This window comes from Schistocerca gregaria, chromosome 3, assembly GCF_023897955.1.
Source record: "Schistocerca gregaria isolate iqSchGreg1 chromosome 3, iqSchGreg1.2, whole genome shotgun sequence".
In the NCBI taxonomy this organism is placed as follows: domain Eukaryota; kingdom Metazoa; phylum Arthropoda; class Insecta; order Orthoptera; family Acrididae; genus Schistocerca; species Schistocerca gregaria.
Window position 1 is genome coordinate 947472322 of NC_064922.1, and position 25534 is coordinate 947497855.

Genomic DNA, 25534 nt, shown 5'->3' on the forward strand with positions numbered 1-25534 from the left:
TCGATCTGGTATATTGTTACTTTACTTCGATATATCGAGAGCGGATAATGATTTATTTTAAATGTCGATTTGTCGGATTCCCACATTTTAAAAAAAATATCAACAGCCCTAGTATGCACCTTGAGCCTTTATGACGAACTCTACTGGGGCACATTCAATGAGCTGTCTGAATGTCTGTGGAGGAATGGCACCTCATTCAGATGAAGAAGCTTGCACAGGATAGAGTAGCATGGAGAGCTGCATCAAACCAGTCTCAGGACTGAAGACCACAACAACAACAACATCCACAAACCATTTTATGGCAGGATGCATTGTCATGCTGATGCATTCTTCATCTGCTCTACTGTACGCAGTACACAACGCTCTCAGATGTGCCGATAGTGTGCGGCTGGTGCCGGCGGAGGTTCGAGTCCTCCCTCGGGCATGGGTGTGTGGGTTTGTCGTTAGAATAATTTAGGTTAAGTAGTGTGTAAGCTTAGGAACTGATGACCTTAGCAGTTAAGTCCTATAAGATTTCACACACATTTGAACATTTTTTTATGCGTCGATAGTATTTCGCATCTAGCTTCTTCTTAAGATCAATAACAAGAGCACATCCTAACGACAAGAAACACTCCTGTAATGTTACATCACCTCTTCCATGCTTCACTGTTGGCAGTACCCATAATGGCAGGTAACATTCTCCATGAATTCTCCAAACCCACACCCTTCCATTTTGTTGCCCCAGGGTGTAGCATGATTCATCACTTCAGATCACTCGTCCTCGTCATCCACCGTCCTCTACACCACCTCAAGCATCGTTCAGTGCTGGCTGTGGAGAAGGGTGGCTTCTGAGGAGGTGCTCAACCACTGAGCCTCATTCTTTTTAACTCCTACGCGAGTTGGACTGCTGGGAGCGCTTTGCAATAGGATGTACAGAATGTTTGTTATTGCGTATCTGTTTCGACTGTTGTATACACGGATGCCTATAAGGAACGGGGGGTGTAAACTGAACTATGTGATATATGATTAATGCTGTCTTTCTCCGTAGCTGAGTGCTCAGAATGTCAGACTTCAGTGTGGAGGATCCGGGTGCAGTCCCTGGCACTGCCTGGAATTTTCCATTGGGAGAAGGACTGGAACTCATGAAGCTGACTGACGAGGTACTTCAGTGAAAAATTGCGATTACAAAGTCTGGAAAATCGACAACCGCTAGGAGAGTGTTGTGCTGGCACCATGCCCCTCCATAACATTTCCAAATGAGGCCATATGACAGAAGATGGCACGGCATACAGTCAGCGTAGTGCAGTCCTATGGGCCTGATTTAGAAGTTTATTTTCCCTAGAATCCGTACATCTACATCTACATCTAAATCCATACTTCGCAAGCCACATGACGGTGTGTGGCGGAGGGTACCCTGAGTACCTCTATCGGTTCTCCCTTCTATTCCAGTCTCGTATTGTTCGTGGAGAGAAGGATTGTCGGTATGCCTCTGTGTGGGCTCTAATCTCTCTGATTTTATCCTCATGGTCTCTTCGCGAGATATACGTAGGAGGGAGCAATATGCTACTTGACTCCACGCCTGCAGAGTCTTCCACTGGAGTTTATATATCATCTCCGTAACGCTTTCGCGATTACTAATTGATCCTGTAACGAAGCACGCTGCTGTCCGTTGGATCTTATCTATCTCTTCTATCAACCCTATCGGGTACGGACCCCGCACCGCTGAGCAATATTCAAGCAGTGGGCGAACAAGTGTACATTAACCTACTTCCTTTGTTTTCGGATTGCCTTTCCGTAGGGTTCTTCCAATGAATCTCAGTCTGGCATCTGCTTTACCGACGATCAACTTTATATGATCATTCCATTTTAAATCACTCCTAATGCCTACTCCCAGATACTTTATGAAATTAACTTCCAGTTGCTGACCTGCTATATTGTGGCTAAATGATGAAGCATTTTCTTTCTGTGTATTCACAGCACATTACACTTGTCTACATTGAGATTCAATTGCCATACCCTGCAGAATGCGTCAATTCGTTGCAGATCCTCCTGCATTTCACTACAATCTCCCATTGTTAGAACCTCGATATACCACAGGATCATCCGCAAAAAGCCTCAGTGAACTTCTGATGTCATCCAAAAGGTCATTTATGTATATTGTGAATAGCAACGTTCCTACCACACTCCTCTGCGGCACACCTGAAATCACTCTTATTTCGGAATACTCCTCTCCACTGAGAATGACATTCTGCGTTGTGTTATCTAGGAACTCTTCAATCCAATCACACAATTGGTCTGATAGTCCGTATGCTCTTACTTTGTTCATTAAACGACTGTGGGGAACTGTATCGAACGTCTTGCGGAAGTCAAGAAACACGGCATCTACCTGGGAACCCGTGTCTGTGGCCCTCTTGAGTCTCGTGGACGAATTGCGTGAGTTGGGTTTCACACGATCATCTTTTTCGAAACCCATGATGATTCCTACAGAGCAGATATCTAATCTCCAGAAAAGTCATTATACTCGAACATAATACGTGTTCCAAAATTCTACAACGGCGTTAAAATATCTTTTATTTCAGTGGCAGTGGAACAGAAAGGAAGATTAGAGATTAGTACCTCTTCGACGTCTTGGTCACTGGAATTCAAGCATTACAGCAGCGGATCGCAGATGGGGAAGGAAAACGGCCGCATGTGTTTGAAGAGACCATCTCACCAAGTCAGGGGGACTGCATGGGGATCTGAGCAGTGCTTCAGGACTTAATATACATGTGTACTAGTCTTTTCCCCACAGCTTCAGTTGTGTACTTGCTCGACACTGATATTGCACACATCTCCTCTTCCCCTGTCTCTGTGTCAGTTTCTTGCCCCCCCCCCCCCTGCCTCTCTGTCCACCTCTTTCACCTCTATTTGTCCTTCTCTTTCTCGACACATCTATCTGTCCATCTTCTTCTCGACATTTTCTCTGTAGCACCATCTCCTTGTTCCCCTCTCTTTGTCCATTTCTTCTGCCCCCTTTCTTCAACCATTCTATCTTTCTCTCCCTTCCCTCTTTCCTCTTTCTCCACCCATGTTCTCCTCCTCCTCTTCCTTTAACACCTGTCAACTATCCCTCTACACCTTCTACCTGCCTCCTGCATCACCCCCTGCCAATTCTCTGTCCATCTCGTGCTCCCTCTCTCTATCTGACCCTTTCCTCCTCCTCCCCCTCTCTTTGTCCATTCCTTCATCACCTCTTTCTCACTATCCATCTCCTGCCTTCCACTTTCTGCTCAGCTGTGCCAATCGGCCTGTGTACCCGCTGCAAGGCATGCCGATGTTGCCCACTCAACACGACTCTTCTGCTCTCTCTCTTTGACTGTCTCCTACTCCCTATTCTTTCCTCCCGCCTCTCTCTGCCCGTCATCTCCTCCAACTATCCGTCCATCTCCTCCCCCCTTATCCTCTCTCTCCCTCTCCTCCACCTTCCAGTTATCCGCTCAGCCTTCCACATCCGCACGTGTAGGCCCTGCAAAGCATGCTGATACTACACGCACAACACAACTGCTGTGCAGGGCAGCTAGGGACAGAAAAACCATTTTGCCTCTGTCTCCTCTCCTACCGGAACAAGGAGGTTCTAACCCCCACACTGCTGATTCTCATATGCCAGGCAGTACATATACGAAATATGGTTGATATCGATACAGTATCATATATACAGGGTGGTCCATTGATAGTGACCGGACCAAATATCTCACGAAATAACGAAAAAACTACAAAGAGCGAAACTCGTCTAGCTTGAAGGGGGGAACCAGAAGGCGCTATGGTTGGCCCGCTAGATGGTGCTGCCATAGGTCAAACGGATATCAACTGCGTTTTATTAAAAATAGGAATCCCCATTTTTTATTACATATTCGTGTAGTATGTAAAAAAATATGAATGTTTTAGTTGGACCACTTTTTCGCTTTGTGATAGATAGCACTGTATAGTCACAAACATATGGCTCACAGTTTTAGACGAATTTAGTTTTTCTGCCTTAAGGAAATTTATTACATTCGAACTCAGAATATGGTGAAGAATTCTGCAGCAAATCTGTGTTAAAGATTAAGTCCTCCTGCACAGACCATGAAGGCCCAAGGGTACCGACCGGCCGCCGTGTCATCCTCAGACCACAGGCGTCACTGGGTGAGGATATGGAGGGACATGTGGTCAGCACACCGTTCTACGTGCCGTATGTCAGTTTACGAGACCGCAGCCGCCACTTCTCAATCAAGTATCTCCTCAGTTTGCCTCACAAGGGCTGAGTGCACCCCTATTACCAACAGCGCCCGGCAGACCGGATGGTCAACCATCTAAGTGATAGCCCATCCCGACAGCGCTTAACTTCGGTGATTTGACGGTGATTTGACTGATGTTACGCTGCCTCAAGGCCGTTGGCATGTTAAGGATTGGGGTGTGTGATTATGCACACCCGTTACTTTACTCTTATTAGACAACTGGCCGTTAAAATTGCTACACCAAGATGAAATGCAGATGATAAACAGGTATTCATTGGACAAATATATCATCCTAGAACTGACATAACATTACATTTTCACGCAATTTTGGTGCATGGATCCTGAGAAGTCAGTACCCAGAACAACCACCTCTGGCCATAATAACGGCCTTGATACGCCTGGGCATTGAGTCAAACAGAGCTTGGATGGCGTGAGATCTGGAAAATGTGCTGGCCAGGGCAGCAGTCGAATATTTTCTGTATCCAGAAAGGCCCGTATAGGACCTGCAACATGCGGTCGAGCATTATCCTGCTGAAATGTAGGGTTTCACAGGAATCGAATAAAGGGTAGAGCCACGGGTCGCAACACACCTGAAATGTAACGTCCACTGTTCAAAGTGTCCTCAATGCCAACAAGAGGTGACCGAGACCTGTAACCAATGGTACCCCATACCATCACGCCAGGTGATACGCCAGTATAGCGACGACGAACACATGCTTCCGATGTGCGTTCATCGCGATGTCGCTAAACACGGATGACACCATGGCGATGCTGTAGACAGAACATGGATTCATCCGAAAAAATGACGTTTTGCCATTCGTGCACTCTGGTTCGTCATTGAGTACACCATCGCAGGCGCTCCTGTCTGTGAAGCAGCGTCAACGGTAACCGCAGCCATGGTCTCCGAGCTGATAGTCCACGCTGCTGCAAACGTCGTCGAACTGTTCGCGCAGACGATTGTTGTCTTGCAAACGTCCCCATCTGTTGACTCAGGGATCGAGACGTGGCTGCACGATCCGTTACAGCCATGCGGATAAGATGCCAGTCATCTCGACTGCTAGTGATACAAGACCGTTGGGATCCAGCACGGCGTTCCGTATTACCCTCCTGAACCCACCGATTCCATATTCTGCTAACAGTCATTGCATGTCGACCAACGCGAGCAGCAATGTCGCGATACAATAAACCGAAATCACGATAGGCCACAATCCGACCTTTATCAAAGTCGGAAACGTGATGGTAGGCATTTCTCCTCCTTACACGAAGCATCACAACGTTTCACCAGGCAATGCCGGTCAACTGCTGTTTGTGTATGAGAAATCGGTTGGAGAGTTTCCTCATGTCAACACGTTGTAGGTGTCGCCACCGACGCCAACCTTGTGTGAATGCTCTGAAAACTAATCATTTGCATATCACAGCATCTTCTTCCTGTCGGTTAAATAACACGCCTGTTGCACGTTATCTTGGTGGTGTAGCAATTTTAATGGCCAGTAGTGTATGTAGAGTCACCTGCCCTTTTTTTTCAGTCGCTTGAGGCTTTACACTGGTCGAGAGGTGCACGGCAGAAGCAAAATAAGTGAGAGACTTCTCCCCAGTTGTGGTCCATGTCGTCGCTGGAATGATTTCTCGCTCCCCTGTGCTCCGCCTGTACGTTTCCATGAAGCCGTGGCGTGCCTTCGGCGCCAACACGCGACGACATCCGATCCCGCAGTGCTTAGTGGTGGTAATGAGCTAACACATTAGAGTACATACAACGTGGCAGTCGTTCGTGGACAAAGTCCGTGCTGTTAGTAATTCGATGAAGCACTTTTTTGTGTCCGTGATAACATCACGGATGGGAAAGGTAAACTCGTCAGCATACATGTTTAAATCCGGAGGTACGCATAAAGCAATATCCAAAATTGTGCTAAATGCTTTCTCTGAAAATTATTTCGAGCAGTTAGTTCATGAGCCCACGCGAATAGTAAACGATTGTGAAAATACACGTGACCTCTTAGCTACAAATAATCCTGAGTTAATAACGAGCATCAAAACGGATAAGAGATTAGTGCACACGGCGTTGTCGTAGCGAGATTGAATATTGTAAGCCCCAAATCCTCAAAAAATAAACAAAAAATGTACCTATTGAAAAAAGCAGATAAAAATTCACTTGACGCCTTCTTGAGAGACGATCTCCGCTCCTTCCAAATTAAAGACAACCTCCACTCCTTCCGAATTAACAACGTAAGTGTAGACCAGGTGTGGCCTGAATTCAAAGAAATAGTATCGGGAGCAACTGAGAAATGTAAATCAAATTAATTAACAAATGACAGAGTTGATCCTCCTTGGTACACAAAACGGGTCAGAACACTGTTGTAGAAACAACGAAAAAAAAACATGCCAAATTTAAACGGATCTAAAATCTCCAAGATTGTCGATCTTTTACAGAAGCTCGAAATTTCAATGCGAAATGCTTAGAACAATTTCGACAACGAAACTTTGTCTCGAAACCTGCCAGTAAATCCAAAGAGATACTGATCGCATGTGAGGTATGCTATCGGCAAGGAACAATCAATGCCTTTCCGGCGCGGTAACAATGGAAATACTATAGACGACATTGCTGCTAAAACAAAATTATACTAAACACAGCCTTCCGAAATTCCTTCTCCAAAGAAGACGAAGCAAATATTCCGGAATTCGAATCAAGAACAGCAGCCAACATAAGTAACGCAGAAGTAGATATCCTCAGGGTAGTGACGCAAGTTAAATCACTTAACAAAAGCAAACTGTATACCACTTAGGTTCCTTTCAGAGTATGCCGATACAATAACGCCATACTTGACAATCATATACAACCGTTCGCTCGACGTAAGATCCATACCCAAGGACTGAAGGACTGGAACAGTTGTACAGGTCGCACCAGTATTCAAGAAAGTTAGTAGCAGTAATCCACTACATTACAAACCCATATCATTAACGTCATTATGCAGCAGGATTTTGGAACATATATTGCGTTCGAACATTGTAAATTACCTCGAAGGGAACGCTCTATTGACACACAGACAGCATGGATTTAGAAAACATCTTTCATGTGAAACACAACTAGCTCTTTACTCACATGAAGTGTTGAGTGCTTTTGACAAGGGATTTCAAATTGATTCCGTATTTCTAGATTTCCAGATGGCTTTTGACACTGTACCACACAAGCGGCTTGTAGCAAAATCGCGTGCTTATGGATTATCGTCTCAGTTATATGACTGAATTCCTGATTTCCTGTTAGAGAGGTCACCGTTCGCAGTAATTGACGGAAAGTCATCGAGTAACACAGAAGTGATAGCTGGTGTTCCCCAATGTAGTGTTGTAGGCCCTTTGCTATTCCTTATGTATATAAACGACTTAGGAGACAATCTGAGCAGCCATCTTAGGTTGTTTGCAAATGATCCTTTCATTTATTGTCTAGAAAAGCCACCAGAACGTCAAAACAAATTGCAAGACGATTTAGATAATATATCTGTATGGTGCGAAAATTGGCAGCTGATCCGAAATAAAGTAAAAGGAATCTTTTAAACTTCGGTTACAGGAGAAATCAGTCAAATCTAAAGACCGTAACTGCAACTAAATACTTAGGGATTACAATTACGAACAAGCTGAATCGGAAGAACCCATAGAAAATGTTGTGGGGGAGGCAAACAAAAGACTAGTTTTATTGTCAGAACACTTAGAAGCTGCAACAGATCTACTAAAGAGACTGCCTACACTACACTTGTCCGTCCTCTTTTAGAGTACTGATGCGGAGTGTGGGATCCTTAGCAGATAGGATTAACGGAAACATCGAGAAAGTTTAAAGAAGGCCTGCACGTTTTGTATTATCGAGAAATAGGGAAAAGAGTGTGACGGGCATGATACAGGAGTTGGGATGGACATCATAAAAACAAAGGCATTCTTCGTTGCGGCGGGATCTTCTCACGAAGTTTCATTCAACGGCTTTCTCCTCCGAATACGAAAATATTCTGTTGACGCCGACATACATAGGGAGAAACGATTATCATAATAAAGTAAGGGAAATCAGCGCTCACACCGAAAGATATAGCTGTCCGTTTTTTCAGCTCGCTGTACGAGCATGGAATAATAGAGAATTATTGTAAAGGTGGTTCGATGAACTCTTTTCCAGGCACTTAAATGTGATTTGCACAGTATTCCTGTAGATGTAGATGTCTGAGGAAATACGCAACAGTGAAGTAGGCAGCTATTTGAAAGTGAGTATTTCGTTTTAGAAGAGACCGTCTTTTAAGGAACAATATTTCGAGTGTATGATCTCTTTACTAAACTAAAACGATGTAATTTGTAGCGTTCCTTACTTCATTCGGTAAAAACTGAACCCTTATAGGATAACTTCGTTGTCTGTCTGACTGTCAGTCTGTTTCTTAAAATCCCATCTTCGGAGGAATGGGTGGAGTTACCAAGTTGAAATTTATGTCAAATACTAACGTCTACGGTCCCATGTCGGTTTAAAAAAATATAAGCTTCTACGTCAATGGAGTCAAAAGCCATTTGTGTCGCATAAATATCGATTATCAGAAACTCACTTTATGGTCCTTCTGTCTGACCTCGAATCATGAAATTTGGCAATAAGCAACGTTTCACAGTATCAGTAAAAGGAAAAAAAAAAGAAAATTCTGTAATTATTTTTATGTAAAATTCCAAGTTCTACAGTCCCTTGGCGGTGAAAAGTATTTAAGCTTCTAAGTCGATGCAATTAAAAGATTCGGCCATTTATGTCATATTTAGATACTTACAAACTACTCCATCCAAACCTATAAGATGTTCCAGGTCACCTAGAGTTATGAAATTTGGCAAGAAGTGATGTTTCACAGAACAAGAAAAGAAAGGAAGCCAAAAATACTTAATTTGTTGTTATGTCGCATGAAAACTATCCTTTTTTTTACTATTTGTTGCCCGTCTGTCTCTCCATCCGTTAAGACCCCTTTTTCTCAGAAAGAGGCACAGGTATGAACGTGAAAACTATCCTTTTTTTACTATTTGTTGCCCGTCTGTCTCTCCTCTCCGTTAAGACCCCTTTTTCTCAGAAAGAGGCACAGGTATGAACGTGAAAACTATCCTTTTTTTACTATTTGTTGCCCGTCTGTCTCTCCATCCGTTAAGACCCCTTTTTCTCAGAAAGAGGCACAGGTATGAACGTGAAAACTATCCTTTTTTTACTATTTATTGCCCGTCTGTCTCTCCACCCGTTAAGACCCCTTTTTCTCAGAAAGAGGCACAGGTATGAACGTGAAAACTATCCTTTTTTTACTATTTGTTGCCCGTCTGTCTCTCCATCCGTTAAGACCCCTTTTTCTCAGAAAGAGGCACAGGTATGAACGTGAAAACTATCCTTTTTTTACTATTTATTGCCCGTCTGTCTCTCCATCCGTTAAGACCCCTTTTTCTCAGAAAGAGGCACAGGTATGAACGTGAAAACTATCCTTTTTTTACTATTTATTGCCCGTCTGTCTCTCCATCCGTTAAGACCCCTTTTTCTCAGAAAGAGGCACAGGTATGAACGTGAAAACTATCCTTTTTTTACTATTTGTTGCCCGTCTGTCTCTCCATCCGTTAAGAGCCCTTTTTCTCAGAAAGAGGCACAGGTATGAACGTGAAAACTATCCTTTTTTTACTATTTATTGCCCGTCTGTCTCTCCATCCGTTAAGACCCCTTTTTCTCAGAAAGAGGCACAGGTATGAACGTGAAAACTATCCTTTTTTTACTATTTGTTGCCCGTCTGTCTCTCCATCCGTTAAGACCCCTTTTTCTCAGAAAGAGGCACAGGTATGAACGTGAAAACTATCCTTTTTTTACTATTTATTGCCCGTCTGTCTCTCCACCCGTTAAGACCCCTTTTTCTCAGAAAGAGGCACAGGTATGAACATGAAAACTATCCTTTTTTTACTATTTGTTGCCCGTCTGTCTCTCCATCCGTTAAGACCCCTTTTTCTCAGAAAGAGGCACAGGTATGAACGTGAAAACTATCCTTTTTTTACTATTTATTGCCCGTCTGTCTCTCCATCCGTTAAGACCCCTTTTTCTCAGAAAGAGGCACAGGTATGAACGTGAAAACTATCCTTTTTTTACTATTTATTGCCCGTCTGTCTCTCCATCCGTTAAGACCCCTTTTTCTCAGAAAGAGGCACAGGTATGAACGTGAAAACTATCCTTTTTTTTACTATTTGTTGCCCGTCTGTCTCTCCATCCGTTAAGACCCCTTTTTCTCAGAAAGAGGCACAGGTATGAACGTGAAAACTATCCTTTTTTTACTATTTGTTGCCCGTCTGTCTCTCCATCCGTTAAGACCCCTTTTTCTCAGAAAGAGGCACAGGTATGAACATGAAAACTATCCTTTTTTTACTATTTGTTGCCCGTCTGTCTCTCCATCCGTTAAGACCCCTTTTTCTCAGAAAGAGGCACAGGTATGAACGTGAAAACTATCCTTTTTTTACTATTTATTGCCCGTCTGTCTCTCCATCCGTTAAGACCCCTTTTTCTCAGAAAGAGGCACAGGTATGAACGTGAAAACTATCCTTTTTTTACTATTTATTGCCCGTCTGTCTCTCCATCCGTTAAGACCCCTTTTTCTCAGAAAGAGGCACAGGTATGAACGTGAAAACTATCCTTTTTTTTACTATTTGTTGCCCGTCTGTCTCTCCATCCGTTAAGACCCCTTTTTCTCAGAAAGAGGCACAGGTATGAACGTGAAAACTATCCTTTTTTTACTATTTGTTGCCCGTCTGTCTCTCCATCCGTTAAGACCCCTTTTTCTCAGAAAGAGGCACAGGTATGAACGTGAAAACTATCCTTTTTTTACTATTTGTTGCCCGTCTGTCTCTCCATCCGTTAAGACCCCTTTTTCTCAGAAAGAGGCACAGGTATGAACGTGAAAACTATCCTTTTTTTACTATTTGTTGCCCGTCTGTCTCTCCATCCGTTAAGACCCCTTTTTCTCAGAAAGAGGCACAGGTATGAGCGTGAAAACTTTCCTTTTTTTACTATTTGTTGCCCGTCTGTCTCTCCATCCGTTAAGACCCCTTTTCCTCAGACAGAGGCAGAGGTATCAAGCTGAAATTTATGTCAAATACTATGGTCTACGGTCCCTTGGTAGTGTAAAACATTCTAGCGTCTAAGTTAATGCACTCAAAAGATACTGCCGTCTGTTACAACCCCCTTTTCTCAGAAGGGGTTAGAGATCAAGCAGGAATTTATGCTAAAAGTTTCTGTCTACAGTCCCTTGGCAGTATAAACAGTGTAACCCTCCAAGTCAATGCATTAAAATGCTGCCATTTATGTCGCATATTTTGACACTCGCAGACTCATCATAATCTATAGGCTAACTATCTATAGGGCGTCCCAGAGAAACACTGACAAACGTTAGGGATAGGCTCCTTATACAGAAATAAGTAAAAAGTGTCTTGTAAAATGGGCTCTAAAATGAATACTTGTCCATCTTTGGTACTATGAAGCAGATCTCTTCTATTACAAGGTCTTTGCCTTTAACATTTTGGAAGGAGGAAGTATTGACCAAAATAAGAATAAAGTCTAGTAAACATGGGGGTATAAAATACATACATTCTCTAATAGCTATGAGCACTTATTCATCTTCGCCAGTGTGAAACACATCTCTTCTACTAAAGAAGTACTTGTAGCTCTTAAGGTATGCATTTTAAAGCATTTTTTCTTTGTTTGGTCCATAGTATCTCCTCCCAAAATATGAAAAGCAAACAGCTTGAATGAAAGTGATTTGTTTCATAGTATCGAATATGTGCCCATTTGTCTTAAGCTATGCGCTTTAGAGCCCTTGTTTACTAGACATTTTTTTCTTGTTTTGGTGTAGGTGATCAGTGCCTAAAGTTTGCCGTTTTTTTCTGGGGGGGGGGGGGGAGTGAGGGTCTAGCAGTAAAGCGAGAATCTCGGGTGTACGCCGGATTTTTCAGTCTTCAGTTTAACCTAGTCATCACCCATCAACGACTAGTCACCATAAAAGACACGCAGTTCGGATTCCACGTTAAACTGTGGGTTCCTTTTCCCTGTTTGGATAACTGGGGTAGGTTAGGAACGCGCAAGTAGCCGAAGTGACGTCTTATTAGATTCAGTTTTCTTTCCATAAACCCAAAAATGAGATAATCCTCGATGGTGTCGAACAAGTCAACAAGTGTAACATAAAACATTTGAATATAATACTCACTACACTGATGATCTGCCAGGAGACTGTCAAAATTTGTGAATACATTACAGTAAACTGGAACTTCTAATATCTACAGAATTATAACACTGTCAGAATGAAACACAGTTACACACTTTTCATAAATTTGCCGTTCGCAAAATACCCAATCTTGACTATTGCATGCAAGTGCTGACAAAACTGAAATCTAACAAACGTTTTTACTTAAGCTGGTCTAACAGTCCCTGTCTAATTGAAAGACTGCCATCAGGCCACTGAGCCACACGAAAATATATATACTATCTAAATAAATTAATTACAATGCAAGTTTGTAAGACCCCCCGCACTTATCCGTTTTTTTAAGCCCCAGTTGTCTCTTTCAGAATAAAAATAAGACCAACATAATGAAATATAGTGAAAACCTTTGCTACTAAATAATGCAAATCTTTCTAATGAGCATCTAGCATAGATAAACGACATTAGCTGTTGTAAAGAATGACTTACTGAAACTGAGGGAACGTAACTATAATCGGTGTATAGTATTGCAGAATTTTTTAACAAAATAACTGTTACTGAAAAGATGGGGTTGTCAGGTTGTGTAGATGCTGCTATGGAATACTTCAGACCAGACATTTCAAGTACTAGTAACTTCCATAATATGAATTTGACCCGCACTACCCCATCAGAAATAATGTACATCATACAAATCTTTAAAATCAAAAACATCTATTGGCTATGATGAAATATCAACAAAGTTAATTAAAGAATGTGATTCTGAGCTAAGTAACATATTAAGCTATCTGTGTAATCAGTCGTTTATCAGTGGAATATTTCCTGAATGGTTGAAATACAGCTGAAGTTAAGCCACTGTTTGATAAAGGAGATAAAGAAATATCATCAAATTTCCGTTCAATTTCACTTTTGCCAGCATTCTTAAAAATTTTAGAAAAAGTAATGTACAATCGGCTTTATAACCATCTTATCTCAAATTACACACTGTCAGAGTCACAGTTTGGATTTCTTAAGGGTTCTGGTATTGAGGACGCTGTCTACACTCACAGTGAAAATGTGTTTAATTCATTAGAGAAAAAATTGCAGGCAACTCGTATGTTTTGAGATCTGTCAAAGGAATTTGACTGTGTACATCACAATATCGTTTTAAATCAATTAGAATTTTATAGTGTAACAGGATATGCTGCAAAATCTTATATCTCTGGCAGGAAAGAAAGGGTGTTATTAGGAAAGAGAGATGTGTCAAGCTATCAGGCATCATCCAACTGGGAACTAATTACATGTGGGGTTCCACAAGGTTCCATTTTGGGGCCCTTACTTTTTCTTGTGTATATCAATGACCTTTCATCAGTAACATTACCAGATGCCAAGTTCGTTTTGTTTGCCGATGATACAAATATTGCAATAAATAGCAAATTAAGTGTAGTCTTAGAAATATCAGCTAATAAAATATTTGTGGGCATTAATCACTGGTTCATAGCCAATTCTTTGTCATTAAACTTTGAAAAAAAAAAAAAAAAAAACACTACATGCAGTTCAGAACTTGTAAGGGGTGTCCCACGAGTATATGCCTAACATACGATGACAAGCAGATAGAAGAAGTGGACAGTGTTAAATTCTTGGGATTACAGCTTGATAATAAATTCAACTTGGAAGAGCACACCACAGAACTGCTGAAGCGTCGTAACAAATCTCTATTTGCAATGCGAATTGTGTCAGACAAAGGGGATATGAAAATGAAAAAGCTGGCATACTATGCTTACTTTCATTCCATAATGTCATATGTGATTATTTTTTCGGGTAATTCATCAAGCCAAGCTAAAGTTTTCCGGCCACAAAAACATGCAGTAAGAGTTATATGTGGTGTGAACTCAAGAACATCCTGCAGAAGCCTGTTTAGGGAACTAGGGATACTAACTACTGCTTCCAAATATATTTATTCCTTAATGAAATTTGTCATTAAAATTATATAACTTTTTCAAACCAACAGCTCAATTCATGGAATCAATGTTAAAAATAAGAATAATCTTCACACACATATATATGTGTGTGTGTGTGATTACAATTTAATTTCTGCACCATTTCAGTGCAGTAATGTGTTCGTTGTAAATAAGTATTATAGTAGTTGTATTACACGTTTATTACCTTATAAATAAATAAACTTTTTTATTTTAAATTCAGTACATTAGTATTTGTAAAATGACTCTTTTATAATGGTGTTGATTAAAAAATGACGATCATCGCACTTGGGACCTGTGAAATAGTACATTAGCTTATTTGCTTTAGTTTAAATATTTATCATGTATTGTTGTTATTCTGACATGTTCTACATCCTGAGGACCTCCTCACTACGGATCAATTGGAACAAAAGCAAAGCTAATCTAATCTAATATCAGGCTGTGGCCCATGCTCTGGCACGGGATTAAATATTCGTAACACGCTTCTAAATGGGACACTATCTTCTGACTGCCATTCTGATTCTCCGACAAGATTGGCGGATTCCCCTGTGAAAGAGGAGTATGAAAAGTGTCCCTTCGGCTTCCAGTTGTTGAGTGACCGTGGTAGAACGAGTAATTTCCTTCGCCGCGCCGGTACCTCCTTTGCGTACCAGCTGTTCCGCTTGTTAGTGTTTCGTTGCGCCGCCAGATGCCAGCAGGCACCGCGTCAAAGTACGTACGCCAAAATATCGCTCTGTACGTCACAGGCAAATAATTCTGGGCCGGAACTGTTACTTCCGTCGCGCAATACGGACATTTATGTTTATCAGGAAAACTAATTGCAATAAATGCGCACCTGCAACAGAGGAAATACTTAGAGGGAGAGTGCTATTTCTGTTTTTGATATTGGCTGGTGAATGTCAGTCACCTTTGTCGAATTGCTAACACTTCAAATGCTTGCTGTCACTTCTGTTCTCTACAGAAATGCCCTTAAAAGATGTCGTTGCCTTAGTTTGAAGCTTCTATAGTGAAATACGAGAAAAAGATCGTTGAAAGCCGATGTCAAGGATACCATCATGTTACACTTCACATTTAAATATTGCAACGCTGGAATGTTTGATTCCAGCGCACCACAAACTTTCTAATTTCCAGTACAGTTAAGAGAAACGTCGTGGAGGAAAAAAAAACGCATCTGAAGATACAGCGCATGCCTAAACGCGCCGTGTTAGTCTGGCTTGGTAATAGAAAAAAAAATGCCGCTTAATGATAGCGTCGTGGTGGTATACAATTTGAAAGGTGGAAAAAAAAAAAGAGACAGGGAGGAAGGGAAGCAGATCCTGAACACTATTTACACACCACTGAACACCGTATTATGTCTTTCGAAGTACAAACGTACACATGCAGAACGGAAATAGAAAAAAAGTATTTGCTTTTATTCACTTTTTTCTTTCTAAATATCTAACAAACAATCCAGCACAAGCGAAAAATATAAAGTGTGCACACAACAGGCATTCCTTATGTTACTGTCCAGCTCTCGAATTAACAAAACCAGAAGATTCAACAGATGGTGTTTCATGAGCGTAATTAGTGTACTATATACACTCCTGGAAATGGAAAAAAGAACACATTGACACCGGTGTGTCAGACCCACCATACTTGCTCCGGACACTGCGAGAGGGCTGTACAAGCAATGATCACACGCACGGCACAGCGGACACACCAGGAACCGCGGTATTGGCCGTCGAATGGCGCTAACTGCGCAGCATTTGTGCACCGCCGCCGTCAGTGTCAGCCAGTTTGCCGTGGCATACGGAGCTCCATCGCAGTCATTAACACTGGTAGCATGCCGCGACAGCGTGGACGTGAACCGTATGTGCAGTTGACGAACTTTGAGCGAGGGTGTATAGTGGGCATGCAGGAGACCGGGTGAACGTACCGCCGAATTGCTCAGCACGTGGGGCGTGAGGTCTGCACAGTACATCGATGTTGTCGCCAGTGGTCGGCGGAAGGTGCACGTGCCCGTCGACCTGGGACCGGACCGCAGCGACGCACGGATGCACGTCAAGACCGTAGGATCCTACGCAGTGCCGTAGGGGACCGCACCGCCACTTCCCAGCAAATTAGGGACACTGTTGCTCCTGGGGTATCGGCGAGGACCATTCGCAACCGTCTCCATGAAGCTGGGCTACGGTCCCGCACACCGTTAGGCCGTCTTCCGCTCACGCCCCAACATCGTGCAGCCCGCCTCCAGTGGTGTCGCGACAGGCGTGAATGGAGGGACGAATGGAGACGTGTCGTCTTCAGCGATGAGAGTCGCTTCTGCCTTGGTGCCAATGATGGTCGTATGCGTGTTTGGCACCGTGCAGGTGAGCGCCACAATCAGGACTGCATACGACCGAGGCACACAGGGCCAACACCCGGCATCATGGTGTGGGAAATGATCTCCTACACTGGCCGTACACCTCTGGTGATCGTCGAGGGGACACTGAATAGTGCACGGTACATCCAAACCGTCATCGAACCCATCGTTCTACTATTCCTAGACCGGCAAGGTAACTTGCTGTTCCAACAGGACAATGCACGTCCGCATGTATCCCGTGCCACCCAACGAGCTCTAGAAGGTGTAAGTCAACTACCCTGGCCAGCAAGATCTCCGGATCTGTCCCCCATTGAGCATGTTTGGGACTGGATGAAGCGTGGCCTCACGTGGTCTGCACGTCCAGCACGAACGCTGGTCCAACTGAGGCGCCAGGTGGAAATGGCATGGCAAGCCGTTCCACAGGACTACATCCAGCATCTCTACGATCGTCTCCATGGGAGAATAGCAGCCTGCATTGCTGCGAAAGGTGGATATACATTGTACTAGTGCCGACATTGTGCATGCTCTGTTGCCTGTGTCTATGTGCCTGTGGTTCTGTCAGTGTGATGATGTGATGTATCTGACCCCAGGAATGTGTCAATAAAGTTTCCCCTTCCTGGGACAATGAACTCACGGTGTTCTTATTTCAATTTCCAGGAGTGTATTTTCTTGTTTCAATGTAAATACGTATCTCTTCAGCTCACAGTGCTACTACGGTTCTAAGGAAGGCATTGCCTTTCTCCGGCCACTAAACTGTTTTACATTAGGTACAGGGGGAGCTACCTTATACATGCATACGTTTTCCACTACGCTGCTGTCGACATCATGCAAGAAAAAGATATTTATTACAGATGTATTACACAGTGTGTCCTAGGAGGAACGGTCAGTCTTCAGGGATTTGACAGGAACGGCATTTGAATCAAAGAGGTCCAATGAACTTCCCCTCTAAAATGCGTACCTTCTTCTACTTTAATATTGTGAACCAAATCTCTTCTGCTGCATGCTCTTTGCTTTCCATATTTCGAGAGGGGGTGCTACGGACCAAAACAATGAAAAGCTTTTCTGGTAAAAACGGGCTCTAAAATTCGTACCTTAAGAGCTATGTGCACTGTTTTAGTTGGGGAGATGTAGTTCACGGAAGTGAAGGTGAACAAGTACTCAAGGCTCTTAAATCATGTACTCTAGAGTCCATGTTTACTTGACAATTTTTTCTTGTGTTGTTCCAAACTACCACTTCTCAAAAGTATGGAAAGCAAAGAGTTTACAGTAGAAGAGATTTGTTTCACGGTATCAAAAATGAGGTGTTCATAGCTCTTAAGGTTTGCCTATTAGAGTCCATGTTTGCTGGACTTTTTGCTTCGAATGATCATTGCTGTCATAACCCTGAGTATTGACCAGTCTTCCTGCGACACTCTGTATTTCTTGCTTTATACGAGAGTATAATTATATTCCTCTATTTGCCATAGGGCTCTAAGGTAGGAGTTGCTTTAGTACGATATTATTGAGGCGATATTAGTTCTGGGACGAAGGACCCATTGTTCTCCTTCTGTAAACAAACTGCTCACTTGGCTGTAGTGTGTGTGTAAACAAAATGGCCACTGGATGCTTTGGCCCTTACGTAAACAAACCAGTCACACTGTAAAAACCTGTGTGGTACTTTTGAAAATTAGACATGAAAATGTGTGGAACTTAAAATACAATATAACAATCAGCTTACGAAAGTAGTTGACACGGTCAATTTCTGGGCACTAAATGTGCACAAAAACTTACACTGGAATAAACATATTGACTTTCTGTCAAATAAACTAAACAGTTTTGCATTTTCCATACAAATACTAGGAAATTCCACTGACTTGAGTACACGAAAAATTTTTCTTATCATAGTTATTTTGAATCTGTGATTAGATATGGGCCAATTTTCTGGGGAAGTACAAGTAGTGTATCTCGAATACTGAAACTGCAAAAGAAAATTGTCCGATACATGCGTATTACACAGCAAACAGTCTTGTTGTCCATTATTTCGAAAACTATAAATCCTATACATACATGAAATTATAATATTCCTACACAGCAAGCAAAAATAATTTGAGAGGAGTTCTTTTAACCATACATTTTACGTAAGAAATAAAAATAATTTCATGATACCCACTCACCAGTTGAAGTTATATGCACGGACTCCACAGTATATGGGGATGACAATATATAAGAAGTTAATGGAGAAAAACATATTTATATGAGGCCAGAAATTTTAGAAACGAGACTACAGCAGACTCTGTGGGAGAAATGCTTCTATTCAATAAAACAAATTCATAGAGGATGAAATGATAATTTGAGCAAGGGGTAATTATGTGTTTGATTTTATTGTGTGTATATATAACGAAATGGTATTATTATTATGGTGCTGTTTGTTAACATCAGCTGTTCTTTGTTTATGGTGAAATTTTACCACAATTTGACGTGTCTCCTGGAACTGCATCAAATGATTCAGACTATGTACGTTATGAGACAAATAAACCACAATTCACAATTTATCTACAGTTCATGCTTCACTACTGCACAATGCTGGACCCCAAAGATACATTCTCAGAAATTCATTCCTCAAATGAAGGCCTGGTATACTTCTTTTGCCCATAAATGTCCTCTTTGCCTATCTGCTTTTTGTGTCCTCCTTGCTTCAGCACCATGGGTTACTTTGCTTCCAAGGTAGCAACATTTCTTAACTTCATCTACTTCGTGACTGCCAATTCTGATGTTGAGTTTCTCGCTATTCTCAGCCCATATGCTGTACACATTAGACTGTTCGTTCCATTCAACAAATGTTGTTGTCGTTCTTCACCTTCGCTGATGATAGCATTGTCATCAGTGAATCTTATCATTTATATATTTTAGTCTCAATTTTAATCCTACTCGTGATTCTTTCTTTTATTTCCGTCGTAGCTTTTTCGGCGTGTAGAATGAACAGTGGGGATGTAAGAGTGCATCCGTATTTTACCCATTTTTTAATATGATCATTTCGATTTTGGTATTCCAGTCTTATTGTTCCCTCTTCGTTCTTGTACATATTATATATTACTCGTCTATACCTATAGCTTACTGCTGTTTTTCTCAGAATTTCGAACGTCTAACACTATCTTACATTGATGAATGCTTTTTCCGGGTCAAATAATCCTCTGAATACGTCTCGTTTTTACCTCAATCTTACTTCCATTGTCAAGTACAATGTCAGGACCTCCTACCTGGTGCCTTTATTTTTCCTAATGCCTAACTGATCGTATTCTAACAGTTCAAAAATGGTTCAAAATGGCTCTAAGCACTATGGAACTTAGCTTCTGAGATCATCAGTCCCCTAGACTTAGAATTACTTAAACCTAACTAACCTAAGGACGTCACACACATCCATGCCCGAGGCAGGATTCGAAATTGTGACCGCAGCGGCAGCGCAGTTCCGGACTGAAGCTCCTAGAACCGCTCGGTCACAGCGGCCAGCTCTAACAGTTTCTCAGTTTTTATTTCCATTCTTCTGTGCATTATTCTTGTCAGCAAATAGGGTGCATGAGCTTTCAAGGTGATTGAAAGGTAGTCTCTTCAGTTATCTGCTCTTGCTGTCTTCAGAATTGCGTGTATGATATTTTTGGGATGTCGCCAGTGTCATAGATCCTACATACCAACGTGAATAATAAATTGGTTGGCCACTCCCCCAATGATTTTAGAAATTCCGGTGGAATGCCTTAATAGCAAGTCTTCCAAAACACTTTTAATACTGAATTCCGTATCTCTTTCATACCAACTATAATGTATCTTTCTGTCGCATCTGACAATTTCTCCCCCTCATAGAGGCCGTTAGTGTTCTCTTTACACCTACCTGCTCTCTGATCTGTATTTTACAGTGGATTTCCCTTTGCACTCTTAACGTTGCCGCCCTTGCTTTCAGTTTCACTGAATATTGTTTTCACTTTTCTCTAAGCTGAGTCAGTTCTGCCAACGATCGTTTCCTTCTCGATTTCTTCACAATTTTTTTTCTGCAGCATTTATGACTTAGCTTCCCTGAAATGCCTACTTACTTCAGTCCTAAGTGACTTACATTTCTATATTCCTGTCTTTCTCTCAACTGTTTTATATTTCCCTCTGTCTTTAATCAGCTGAAGTTTTCAGTTTTTCATCTGTTACACAAGCATTCTTCGTAGTTACCTTACTAGATCTTTCCATCATCTGTGATATATTGACGGGGACCTTCAGACGTGGGTAATACGCAATACTCGAGCAGATTTGATAGTGGTCTCCACATAAGTTTGCATACTAACGCCACAGTCCGCCTGCTTAGCTGAGTGGTAACGCGCTTGCCGACCATGTGCGGGTCCTGGTTCGATTCCCGGCCTGGTTGGAGACTTTCTCCGCTCGTGGGCTGGCTGTTGTGTTGTCCTCATCATCATTCATCATCATCGTCACCCAAGTCCCCCAATGTAAGTGTCGGCTTTCGGCCGTGGTTGCGTTCGGACCGGGTCGGCGGGCCTGACAGCTCACCGGAGTTACTTACTTCCGCGTCGCTTTGTGTAGCGTACATTACTGCTGCACTTCATGGCGCACTGGTACCACCGAGCGATAGTTAAAGTAACATTCCAAGCCGAACACGCACGACCACGCTCTAACGAAATCGAGCAATCCATTCACGAAGAGCTCTGTCTCGACCACCAGGAAGTGATAGGTATTCACATCTCTATTACTGCAAGTATCGTCTATGTTAAAATGACGACGGAGGAAGTATGTGCCGCGGTAGTCCGACAACACGCAGACGGACTCACGTTTAAGCGTTCTGACGGGCATGTTGGGGAGGTAACGGCAGATCACGCTCGTTTCAGTCTTCGAACAATTCGGGTCTTTGAGCTCCCTTTCGAAAGCCACAAGACATGGTCGTCGAAGCTATCCGGCCCTACGGCAATGTTATGGGCTACATCGTGGAAAAATGGCAGACGTTCACGGCATACCAGGTGTTGAATGGTGTCCGCCAAATGGAAATCGAAATCTCCAAACACGTGCCATCATGTCTCCTGATAGGTGGCGTGCGAGCCATCGTAATGTGTCATGGCCAGCCGCGGACGTGTGCCGCATGCGGACAAGAGAGCCATGTTCGGACAGACTGTCTCCGTAGACGTTTGCCAGCGACTCAGCTCCCAAAGCGACGGTCACTTCTTTACCAGACAACTACGCCACAGCTGTGCGCAAACCCGTTGCTTCACTTCAGGGAGAGCCTCTTCTCCCCTCGGCACTCCCCACTGGAAATTACGGTGCGACCGCGGCCTCAACGGCGCCATTTCCTCCGACGGCTTCGACACCACCAACTCTCAAGACCTCGTTGTCCAGCCCGCTCGCTGCGAGGACATCGATGCGAGTGCAGTGCCTACCTCTGCTTTCTTCAGACGGGCGCGACCTCTGACATTGAACGTTCACATTCTGATACAGAACAGCACCTTCGAAAGCAGCGGTCGCCCCGATAAACGGAAGAAGAGAAGTCAAGCGCCGTCCGACGACACACTTCTCCATGTGGCATCACAGGCAGTAGAGCGGATACAAGACAGTGATCTCCCTTCGAGCGCTCTGACGACAGGAGTGGCCGCTCCTGATATTCAATCTGAGGATGGATCCCCTGGACCCTGCTAGAGCAGCGTCACCACATCAAGCCCTCGATGAGTCGCTTGCCACCAGTTCCAGTCTCCGGGGCTGACGATGTCGACGGAGGTGCGAGATCGTGATGGTGGGCCTCCCTTCAGGCACTGCCCCTTGCAAGTGCCTGACCCACCTTCCATCCAATGATTGCGGCTGTAGTGACTGCGCAGGATGTTCCACGCCAGCCAGACATCTCTGCCCAACGATCTGTGCCAATAGTGGGAGCACGCCCACAACACTATCGCGCCGTGACGATGAATCTGGCAACCATTCGGGCTCCACACAAACTTTCAATGTTCCGAGAGATCACTTATGCTGCCCTCCTCCTAGAAGTGATCAACGCTGATTTCAAAACCCCACTGGCTACAAGGCACACATCTCCCATACCTCTGACAATGGTAGTGGAATCCCCATCCTCCTCGCTACTGGACTTCCTGCTGAAGATGTAGTGTACTTTCCTAATGCTAGAGGTGTGGCTCTCGCGCTGTTTGCCATCTCCATCCTCAATGAACATGCGCTGTCCGGCTCCAGTCGACGTTGCGACCGACACACCTTCTTGGTAACGCCCCTTTCTGAGGGTCCCCTGGATGAAATGGTCCTCGGTGGTGATTTAACTGCACACAATGGCCTGCTGACCAACTGCCACATCACACCCTATGTGCGGCCCTCTCCGTCGTCATCGATAGACTTCAGTTTGTTGGCATAAGGACAAAGGTTCGTGGCACCCGTGCAGGTTTCACATACTATACGCCGATTTCGTCCAATCGTCTCACACGTTCCCTTGCTGCCGACACTCGACATGCCGAAGTATGCTTCAAATGACTCTGAGCACTATGGGACTTAACATCTGAGGTCATCAGTCCCCTAGAACTTAGAACTACTTAAGCCTAACTAACCTAAGGACATCACACACACCCATGCGCGAGGCAGGATTCGAACCTGCGACCGTAGCGGTCGTTCGGTTCCAGACTGAAGCACCTAGAACCGCTCGGCCACACCGACCGGCCCGAAGTATGGCGTCTGGCTTTCTCCGACCATGGAACGTACGTCTGCGAAGTCGTCCTCGCCAGCCAACAGTCGCGGCCTGTGGAAGTCAAACGTTTCCCACCTGACTGTCCCTGATTTCTGGCGCATTGTTAAGGATGCGTGGGCCCCGCATACACATCCACCTTATCCTGGTGGTTATCCTGCACGAAACGAGCTCTACGCAGGGCACTGATTAGGATGTCAAAGACTTCAAAGCTTGGCAAGCGGGGCACTGATTGGATATGTCAAAGACTTCAAAGCTTGGCAAGTGGGGCACTGATTGGATATGTCAAAGACTTCAAAGCTTGGCAAGCGGGGCACTGATTGGATATGTTAAAGACTTCAAAGCTTGGCAAGCGGGGCACTGATTGGATATGTCAAAGACTTCAAAGCTTGGCAAGCGGGGCACTGATTGGATATGTCAAAGACTTCAAAGCTTGGCAAGCGGGGCACTGATTGGATATGTCAAAGACTTCAAAGCTTGGCAAGCGGTGCACTGATTGGAATGTCAAAGACTTCAAAGCTTGGCAAGCGGGGCACTGATTGGATATGTCAAAGACTTCAAAGCTTGGCAAGCGGGGCACTGATTGGATATGTCAAAGACTTCAAAGCTTGGCAAGCGGGGCACTAATTGGATATGTCAAAGACTTCAAAGCTTGGCAAGCGGGGCACTGATTGGATATGTCAAAGACTTCAAAGCTTGGCAAGCGGGGCACTGATTGGATATGTCAAAGACTTCAAAGCTTGGCAAGCGGGGCACTAATTGGATATGTCAAAGACTTCAAAGCTTGGCAAGCGGGGCACTGATTGGATATGTCAAAGACTTCAAAGCTTGGCAAGCGGGGCACTGATTGGATATGTCAAAGACTTCAAAGCTTGGCAAGCGAGCATCATAAACTTTTATTATGCGGTGCTACATGAGTGCACTTCGATGGCATTCCCTCCTGTCCGTCAGACGATAGTGAATCGTGCTAAAGCGCAGACCACTTCACTCATGCAACGACACTTGAAAGGGGCCCTTTTCAGGTCCTGCACCCTTGACCGAAACGCCAGAAACGCCATCATAGTGTCATTTCCTCACAGAACGCGGACGTCGCTGTCGAGCTCTCATCCACAACCTGACCGATGCGGAACGACGACGATACATTACGCAATGCGCCATTGGTCGCGCTTTCTATTCTCATTTGAGCCGGCTGTACGCTGCCATCCCACTTGTCCCGACCTTAACTGGGGCGGTAGCGGCACTAACTGTCAACTCCGTGGCAGAGGATGCGGCTCAAGAACTTCAGGAAGCAATGACCCCCGGTCAAGTCCTAGATGCTATCAAGCTGGGAGCTGCCAGCAAGTCCCCTGGCCCTGACGGCCTCCCCCTCGAATTTTACAAGTGTTTTAGCTATCTTTTGGTACCTACTTGGACGTCCATCTGTCGTGAACTGTTGTCACCCACAATGACGATCCCAACCACATTACTTAATGGGGTCACCATCCTGGTCCCTAAGCGACATGGGCAATCGCGGATCTGTGATTACCGACCCATCACTCTACGCAACAATGACATGAAAACTATCCCACGTTTGTTGGCCTCACGACTCAAGAAGGCAGCAAGATATGTCTCCTCCCTTGATCAGACTTCGCTCGGCGGTGACAACATCCATAGAACCCTTTGCCGTTACATGGACATGATCGCACTCGCTAGGTCGCAACATTTAAATGGCGCATCAGCATCGCTTCACTTAAGGCATTCGATCGTGTCGACCATACCTTTCTGAAATCGGTCCTCCAACACATGGGTTTCCAGGCTCATATAGTAACAGTGGTAATGCACCTCTTGAGCTGCGCGACTTCAAGAATACTTGTACAATGGTTACCTCATTGCACCTCTAGCGACCGAGCGCTCTGTCCGACAGGAGTGCCCACATTCCACGATACTGTACGCTTTGGCATTAGAGTCCCTACTCCATGGTCTTTTCCAACACGTGGTGGGCCTGACATTGCATGGTCACAGCTTCTGTTGTACAGCCTATGCTGACGATCTAGTCCTCTATCTCCGGAATGAAGATAATGTTCGCGCGGCTCTGACTTGGGTGATGACATATGGGTAGGAATTGGGCAGTT